Here is a 9,929-nt window from a genome sequence, read left to right as displayed (position 1 = left end):
GGAGAGTGGGAGGAAGAGGGATGTATGTGTGCGGGAGTGGGGGGGCATGTATGTGTGCGGGGGGGGGGCATGTATGTGTGTGGGGGGTGGGGGGAGACATGTATGTGTGCGGTATTATGTCTCCGGACTTGGTAACCAATTGTAGGATTTCCCCTGAGAAGGGATAGAGCAGAGCTGCTGCCAGGGGACTGGGCAGCTTCCTCCATCCTGATTGGCTGCATTACACAGCAACAGCCAATCAGAAGGAGGTGGCAGGAGCCTGGGGGTGGGGCCATAGAGCGGAGGAATAGCGTGGAGCAGTGCGTGCTGTCTCAATTGTGTGTATTTGTTCTATTTTCTGTGTGAGTGTTTGTACTTGTACTGTTGTGTGTGTGTGTGTGTTTTTTCTCTCGCTGTCGTGTGGGGGTGATAATGACAGGGTGGGGGTGAGGATGAGGATGAAGGGATGGGGGGGTGAAGATGAAGGGATGGGGGTGAAGATGAAGGGATGGGGGGGTGAGGATGAAGGGATGGGGGGGGTGAGGATGAAGGGATGGGGGGTGAGGATGAAGGGATGGGGGGTGAGGATGGGGAGTGAGAGAGGATGAAGGGAAGGGGAGGGGTGAGGATGAATTGAGGGGGGATGAGAGAGGATGAAGGGAGGGGGAGGGGGTGAGGATGAAGGGAGGGGGTGAGGATGAAGCGAGGGGTGAGGATGAAGGGACGGGGGGGTGAGGATGGGGAGTGAGAGGATGAAGGGAAGGGGAGGAGGATGAAGGGAGGGGGGATGAGAGAGGATGAAGGGAGGGAGAGAGGATGAAGGGAGGGGGGTTAGAGAGGGTGAAGGGAGGGGGTGAGGATGAAGGGAGGGGTGAGGATGAAGGGAGGGGGTGAGGATGAAGGGAGGGGGAGGGGGTGAGGATGAAGGGAGGGGGAGGGGGTGAGGATGAAGGGAGGGGGAGGGGGTGAGGATGAAGGGAGGGGGTGAGGATGAAGAAAGGGGGAGGGGGTGAGGATGAAGGGAGGGGGAGGGGTGAGGATGAAGGGAGGGGGTGAGGATGAAGGGAGGGGGAGGGGGTGAGGATGAAGGGAGGGGGTGAGGATGAATGGAAGGGGGTGAGGTTGAAGGGAGGGTGAGGATGAAGGGAGGGGGAGGATAAAGGAAGGGGGGGTGAGAGAGGATGAAGGGAGGGGAGTGATAGGATAAGGGGAGAGAGAGAGGATGAGGAGGGGTGCAAAAATCTTGGAATTTGAGGGAGGAGCAGTAAGATCAGTATTGCTCGCCATGTACATTATGAATGCAGGTAAGTTATTTATAAATTATCTGACCTTTACGTCATTTGTTCTAAATTTTACTCAAAGCATGCACCAATTTGCACTATTTCATATTCTATTTCTTAAAAAAAAATCTTCGGAAGGATACTCCCTCCCAAGATTTTTTACGAAACAGAATAGAAATTGGTGAATGCTTGGAGTGAAATTTAGAAAAATGACATAACAGTCTGGTCATTTATAAATAACATTCTTCCTCAACAACGATTCTCGTTCGTGTCGCACCTTTCACCATTTTGTCCGGTTTTGAGCAAGCCACCTGGCAACCCTATTGAGCTTTGCTGTACCATATTTACTACCAAAGGCAATTACAGCCAGGGGTGCCAAGATAGAGATGAATGAATCCCCAGTTCCGGCAATGGAGAACGATCACAGGACCAGCAGCAGCCAATCAAAAAACCCTCACCACTCCTTCCAACTAAGAGGATGATATGGTAGCTCATTCGCGCACACACTGCGGTGGCCAACGATCACAAGTATGCAAACACAGACACACATACACAGCTACCACTCGTGAGCGATCCCAGCAGGGCCTTACCATAAACGATGTCGTTATCTGAGTGATTTATTTGGCTCCAGGTAGAGTCACTGAGACAGCAGGAAGGCTGTATGGATAGGCAGCTGGCTGGCCTGCTAGCGAGCACACAAACCCATGGGAGCGGTCAGGACCATGAGGGTGGACAAGGTTAATACACCCCCGCTGGTGTTGGCAGTTGTCAAGTGATGAGGGTGGCTCCAGCTAGGAAGACGGCCGCCTGCTAGGCAGTCAGGCAGTGGGGATATGCTGCAAAGGGTACAGCAGCTGGCTGCAATGGGTGCATTCAGCAGGAAGATGCCAAAGGTTGGATGGCAGCCTCATGCAGTGGTGTTAGGAGGCAGGGTGGCAGAAATATTTGAGAGGGCTGCCTTCAGCAGTTGCAGTGGTGTGGTGGCAAGATGGCCGTCTGAGGTGCTTGCAAGCAGAGGGGTGGCGGGATGGTCGCTTGCAGCGGGTGGGGTGGCGAGACGGCCCCCTGCAGCAGTTGTAGGTGGTGGGGGCAGAACGGCACATGATAGGCACATCGGCGTTTGTTGGGCATACAACAATGCCCATTGCGAGTACATGTGCCGTTTCAGTCATGGCTGCTCACCCTGTTTGGGTCAGCATTCTCAGGCCAAGTGTTTCAGGGAGGGAGGACGCAGTTTTAGGGGAGCAGGGCAGAAGGATGGTCAGGAAGGTGGCATCCCCGGTAATCAGCGAGAGTATGATGCAGTGGCTGGAAAGGCAACCCTATTTCTCCTTGCCCCTCTTCCCCCAAAGAACTTCCAAAGAGAATTCTTCTCCCCATAACTCTTGAGGGTCCCAATGTTAGGGTAGAGGTGGAAGCCTTCATCGACTCTGGGTCTGGTGGTAACTTCTTGTATCACGATTATGCCTGCAACAACCAAATCCCGTTAGTCAAGAAGAAGTCACCCATCGGCCTTGAGGCTATCGACGGTCGACCGCTCCAACCAGCCTACATTATTTGGGAATCTGTCCCCCTCACCCTGACCACCGCGGATGGTCATACTGAAGTCATTATCTTCAATATTTTCCACTCTCCTACTGTCCAGGTCATTTTGGGATTACCGTGGCTTCAGCTTCACAACCCGCGTGTTGATTGTAAAGACGAACTACCGATTCAGTGGGGCTCTACCTTGAAGAAGACGGTCACTCCTCCCGTTGCCGTGCTCGCTGGTCTCAACACCTCTTCCTCTTCTGTCTCTACCATGCCGGAGGTATATCATGACTTTTTGGACGTCTTTAACAAGACTCAGGCTGAAGTCCTACCATCTCATCGTTCGTACGACTGCCCCATGGAATTAATTCCTGGAGCCATACTCTCCAAGTCTAAGTCGTATCCCCTATCTGTGCCCGAGACCGAGGCTATGGCGACCTACATCCAGGAGAATCTTAAGAAGGGGTTTATTCGGAATTCCACCTCCCCTGCCGGGGCAGGTTTTTCGTCGTGAAAAAGAAGGATGGCTCTTTAAGACCCTGTATCGACTTCCGTGGGCTTAACAAGATTACAGTTAAAAACCGGTACCCTCTTCCTCTAATTTCGGAACTCTTTGATCGGATCCAAGGAGCCTCTATATTTTCCAAACTCGACTTGAGAGGAGCTTACAATTTAATCTGAATACGAGACGGTGACGAATGGAAAACTGCATTTAACAAGCATTCGGGTCATTATGAATATTTAGTGATGCAGTTCGGCCTCTGCAATGCCCCTGCCGTCTTCAAAGAATTTATGAATGATATCTTCTGGGACATTTTGGGTTTTTTCGTCATAGTATACCTAGATGATATCCTCATTTTCTCCAAGAACCTGGAAGAGCACATTCGTCACACCAAGGTGGTTCTCTCCCGACTTCGTGCTAATAGCCTATACGTGAAGATGGAGAAATGTCTCTTCCACCAATCATCCACAGCCTTCCTTGGCTATATAATCTCCGATAAAGGTTTCACCATGGACTGTGAGAAATTGAAGGCTGTTCTGGATTGGCCGTTGCCGAATTCCCTAAAAGCCGTTCAGCGTTTCCTTGACTTTCCTAACTACTATCGAAAATTCATCCGTAATTTCTCCACTATAGCTCTACCCATTACTGCTCTTACCAAAAAAAGGGCTGATCAGACAGCATGGTCCTCTGAAGCCATCAAAGCCTTCGAGTACCTCAAAAGAGCTTTTGTTTCCGCTCCCATCCTCCTGCACCCGGATACATCCCTTCCTTTCACCCTGGAGGTTGACGCTTCTGATGTGGGAGCTGGGGCAGTACTCTCACAAAGATCTTCTCCCCAAGAAAGACTATCCGTGTGGATTATTCTCTAGGAAATTCTCTTCGGCCGAGAGAAATTATGATGTCGGGAACCATGAACTTTTGGCTATCAAGTTAGCCTTGCAAGAATAGAGACATCTCCTCGAGGGTACCAAGGAGCCAGTAGCTATTCTCACCGATCACAAAAACTTATTGTACATTGAGGGGGCTCGTCGCCTGGGATCCCCTCAAGCACGTTGGGCACTGTTTTTCTCTCGTTTCAATTACTCGATTTCCTATATTCTGGGTACCAAGAATATCAAGGCCGATGCTCTTTCTCGCCAATTTTCTACGGAGGAAGGATCTAACGAATCTTCGGAGACTATTCTCCCCGCAAAGTATATTATTTCTGCCAATAATTTTGATATCCTGGATGAGATCAATAAAGCCCAGGCTCATATCCCTAGTAGATTTAAGGTGCCAGAAAGACGTTTGTATGCTGCTCCACGTTTTCACCACAAGATCCTAGAGTGGGGGCATTCTTCTAGATCTGCTGGTCATCTAGGCTTCAAGAGGACAGTGGATCTTATTAAACGGACCTTTTGGTGGCCTAAAATGAACAAAGACATTTTTTATTTCACCAGAGCTTGTCCAGTCTGTGCCTAGAGCAAGTCCGCCCGACACAAACCTTCCGGTCTCCTCCTGCCTCTTCCTATTCCGGAACGGCCTTGGAAGCATATTTCCATGGACTTTATTGTGGAACTTCCAACTTCCAAGGGGATGAACACGATCCTTGTGGTAGTGGACAGGTTTTCCAAGCACACACACTTCATACCCCTCAAGGGTCTCCCCAATTCAGCTACCTTGGCTGACATTTTTTCTAGAGAAATTTTCAGGTTACACGGCGTGCCACTTTCCATTGTTTCAGACAGGGGTACTCAATTCATCTCTAAGTTTTGGCGAGCGTTCTCTCAGAGACTTGGCATTTCCCTCCTCTTCTCCTCGGATTACCACCCGCAGACCAACGGCCAGACGGAAAGAATGAATCAAACCTTGGAGCAGTATCTCAGATGCTTTGTGTCAGAATCTCAAGACAACTGGGTGGACCTATTACCCTGGGCGGAGTTCGCTATTAATTCACTGAAGAATGAGTCCACGCAAGAGTCGCCTTTCTTCATTAACTATGGGTTCCATCCCAGCAGCCTTCCCCTCTCCTCCCTCCCCTCTGGTGTTCCTGCAGCAGATACTCACGTCTCTAATCTACAAAACTCTTGGAAGAAGATTTAAAAAGCCTTGCAAGGGGCCGTCCAAAAACAAAAAAACGCAAGCAGATTGGCCACGTCAGGTGGGCCCAGAATACAAACCTGGAGACAGAGTTTGGCTATCTTCAAAAAATATCAAGCTCAAAACTCCTTCCCAGAAGCTGGCTCCTAGATTCTTGGTCCCTTCAAAGTCCTCGAACGGATCAACCCTGTAGCGTATTGACTTTCGCTACCTCCCAACATGAAGATACCCTCTGTGTTCCACGTGTCCCTTCTGAAACCCTTCGTTCAAAATGTACATTTTCCGGACCGTCCTCAGAGACCCAATCCCATCGTAATACAAGGACAACAGGAATTTGAAGTTCATTCCATCCTTGATTCACGTTGGTCCAGGGGCAGACTTCAGTTCCTCGTTCATTGGAAGGGATATGGCCCGGAGGAACGCTCCTTGGTACCTTGTCATCATATTCACACTCCAACTCTTCTTAAACAATTTCGTCGGAAATTTCCTCACAAACCTTGGGAGGAAGGAGGGGGGTACTGTAACGGATCGGGGGACACGCACCTGTCAGTGGGTCCCCATCACCTCAACCCCCAGTGGAGCTCTCAGCTCCGGTTCCCCGCTCCCTCTGCCTCTTACCTTTCTTGCCCCCACACCAGGCCGTTCCTCCGCAGCACACGCCACATCCTCCCACACGTGACCGGGGCACGCGCACGGCAAGCTTACAGAGTAAGCACGCACCCGATCTTCTTACCAGCCCTCCCATGCTGCTGACTCCGCCCCCCATCGGCAGCAGGCGATTAACTGTACTCACACATCCTCCAGCTTCCGCTAGCCCCAGTTTGTGCATAAAGGAGGGCCCCTCTTCTAATTCTCTCATTGTAACTGCATAACCTTTAACGTTGAACTTTGTTTTCTTTTTCCCCTTATTTTGTTGAAGTCGTAGCTAGTATGTGTCACACTATGCTCTTGGAGATTTAGAGTTTTGCGACCACATGGGGACACGGCTAGACTCCGTGGGGCTCGTAGACACGGGGGCTTCCCCCAGCCCCAGTTTGTGCATAAAGGATGGCCCCTCTTCTAATTCTCTCATTGTAACTGCCTTGCCACCTCGAGTTACAAGAAGCCCAAAAGGGAAGGTCCACTTGTACCTGACTCCTTTTTCTCTGAGGATCTTAGTTATTGGAGCTAAGTTTCTTCTTCTTGCAAGTGTCACCGGCACTAGGTCTTGGAAAATTGATAAGCGGGCTCCTTCAAACTCTACCACTGGCAGTGGCCTTGTTTTTTGAAGCACTGCCTCCTTCGTCCGGTAATGGCACAGTCATCACTATGTCCCTCGGTTGTTCATTCTGCATCGGCTTGGCCCTTAATGCCCTGTGACATCTGTCCATAGCAAGGAAGTTCTTCTGCGTCTCAGGTAGCATCGACTCCAGCCAACGGGTGATGTACTCATCGCAGTCTACCACTGCCTCTGGCACTCCTCTGATCCGCAGGTTATTTCTTCTATCACGATTTTCCGCATCCTCCTGTCTTTCTCGTAAGCAGGTCTGCTGTCTTTCTATCTTGGCTTTAATGGACTGAACCACCTTGTTCTTTCTCCCAGCCCTGTCACTTCTTTTTTTAAATCTTTCATCTCCGCCTGCAGCATTGCTCTCAAGTCCTTGTACAGCCTCGTAAAATCACATTGCCGCACCGGCATCAAGGCTTGGCTGTCTGGATCTTCCTCCTCTCCCTCTGGCTCCGTCTCCGATCCCGCGTTTGAAATGGGCGCCATTTCTGCACCCACGCTGCTCAGCCGGGGTCTCCCGAAGTATTCCGGGAGACCCTTCTTTTTGGTAGCTTTCACTCCTCTTCTTGACATCCTGAGCCTGTAGTGCTTCGGTAGAGATATTTGGCGTTTATTTATTCCCTGTTTTGTGGTTTTTGTACTTTATTCTAGTAGAGTGAGGCACGGAGCATTCAGCCTATGCAACCATACTCCTTGCCGTCGCGCATGCGCCTCACTATTCTGTGTTTTTCTTTTTTATATTCACATGTATTTTCCGGTAAATTACGCTCCCTGAACTCTATACACTATACACTGGCGACACACTTTATTCGAGCTCGGCTAGTTCCACGAATTCGGGTATACCCGGGTGTATTGAGGTTTGTGACTGTTTTCTGCCCGAGTGCATTGAGTTATTTTCCGGCAGGGATTGAAGCATTTTATTCCCGCTGGCTGCAATACTGCACAGTACATATATATATACTGCATTACAATTCATGAATTTATGCCATCTGGTAGACACGCGAAGCATTGCAGCCTATTAAATCCTAATCATTATCATTTAACAGATCAGCCGCCCGTCAGCCAGGCATGAACCCAGGCTGGGAAGGCAAATGCAACGGGGCTTGTCAGAGGTGAGGAGCGGCGCATTCCAGGTATCTGCCAGGTACATACTGGGTATTTGCTCGAATAAAGTGTGTCGGTGCAGTACCACTGAGGACCTTGTAGGTCTGCAAGCTGATTGGAAATGGGAGGTTTAAAAGTCAGGCAGCAAACTTCCCACACTGTCTCATTTTGCTCTCAACCTGTGAGGGAACAGGCTGCAGAGAGCCTGTCAGGGTGAGAGCCTGAACTGCCTTTTGGATAGCAGCGATTAGGTACTGTCCGGTTGTTTTGCAAATGTATGCTATTTAAATTAAAGACTTTTTTTGTTTTGTTACCGGATTACTGCAACCCATGATATGGGGAATAAAGAACTTTCGTTACAAGAAAGTGGACCTGTCAGGCTGCCAAAAAGGGGACCTGATGACGATACAGAGTCCTACTTTATCACGTTTGAGGAAGTTGCGTTTTTTCCCAATGGCTCAAGGAGGAGTGGACCTCCCACCTGGCCCCGCACTTAACGGGAGAAGAACAGGCAAGATATCGCACCCTTGAGAATACTGCAGCACTTGACTACTGTGACGATCGTGAGGGTTTGGCCCGGGATTAACGGGGTTACCCCCCCAATTGGCCCCCTCTAACCTCGCCAGGGAGACAAGGGGTTAACTGGGCCGAGGTCCAGAAAGGTGAATTAACCCTTGTTATAACATGAAAATGCTTATTCTCCTGTGTAAATGTATTGTTGCTGGATCAGTGTCTGCATAACCCACCCTCTGGGACTTAAGGGGTTAATCTTATATGCAGTGCTGAATAAACAGTTACCTGAAAACTGGTAATTTGGGAACGGAGTAAGCCAGCACCCTGAGTCTTGGGGTGCAGCCTCAGGGGAACCCCCCAAGTACCCACATATTAAAAATATAACTTTGTCATAAGAGGAACATATATTTTTGATAAAGTGCCTTTCTGCAGTTTTTAAAATGTACAGGCCGAATGCTAATTTCCTCTGCCTGCCCTTTGTAATGCAAGCTTCCTCTCTGGAAGTGCATATCAAAAGGGACCCAGAGGATTCAGGTCTGGGCTTAGGTGTGACACATAGCCCCTGTGAGCAAAAGGTAATTACCTAATTGTTATGCGGGACCCAGGGAAGCTAGCGTGGGGGTGAGCCGTATAACTCACACCTCACAGCAAAAGGTATCCTGTCAGCAGGAAATCAGGAGTGTCCTTATTAAATATAAGAATATTATGAGATGTCCTTGGCTGAACATGCTAAGAATTACATATGTGTATTCGTGGGGTTAGCCCATCGTTTTGAGTCTAAACACTGTATATGTAACCGCTACTAAGTGCCAGATATTAATATCTCTATTAATTTTCATATTACACTGTAATGTTTGGTCTCTCTGCGAGCGTCAGGTGTGACGGAATGTATTAATAGGTCTCATCTGCCTGTATGTATACGGAACGGAAGTTAGGCAGTGATTTGCAGTAAATATGAAAGTTTGGTTGAGTTCTGAGAAACTGCCACCCCCCTGTTATGATAATGAGCAGGAAAGGCTAGAATTTACATTGCCTGGTCATCAAAGGCTAAATTGCTAATTGCTTGCTTGGCCCAACTGACCAAAGGAACTAACCAGTTTAAGTGTAACATTTCACACTGGTCAATGGAAGTCCCAAGTCAGCTTGAAAAGCTTCAAAGGGACTTTTGCTAGACGGCACGGCGCCGTAACTGGGGAAGAGGGGGTTAAAATTATATATAAGTCAGAACCACCTTTTACCCATGTTCTTCATGCAAATGAAAAATAGAAATAAACCGTGCGCAACTACTTAACCTCTAGAAATGTCAGTAAAGTGCAATACCTATACCCTTTTAATTGTGAAACCCAAAATCAGGGTCACAACTAACCACAGTGAAATTCAAAATAAAATAAATTACACAACCGTGTGTTCAGTGAAGATGGCGTCTGCTGCTATAATAATAGGGGGTGGCTCAGCACCCCCTAACACACTACAGAAATGTCTTCATGTAATGTCTTGATGCCTGCATGCAAAGGCTTCATGTTTCCAAGTCCTGCATGTGCTTCATAACTTTGCCTGTCTTGCTGTGATGTCAGCTGAAGTATGGGAGAAATGGCCAAGTCTGTATCCTGATGGCCTTCTGTCCTAATCTTTAAGTAAGTGTCTATATTTTGCTGTTATTTGTACATATCTGTTG

The sequence above is a fragment of the Ascaphus truei genome, chromosome 15 (assembly GCF_040206685.1).
Source record: "Ascaphus truei isolate aAscTru1 chromosome 15, aAscTru1.hap1, whole genome shotgun sequence".
Taxonomy (NCBI): domain Eukaryota; kingdom Metazoa; phylum Chordata; class Amphibia; order Anura; family Ascaphidae; genus Ascaphus; species Ascaphus truei.
The sequence above is the reverse complement of the archived record's forward strand: the minus strand, read 5'-3'. Positions refer to the sequence as shown.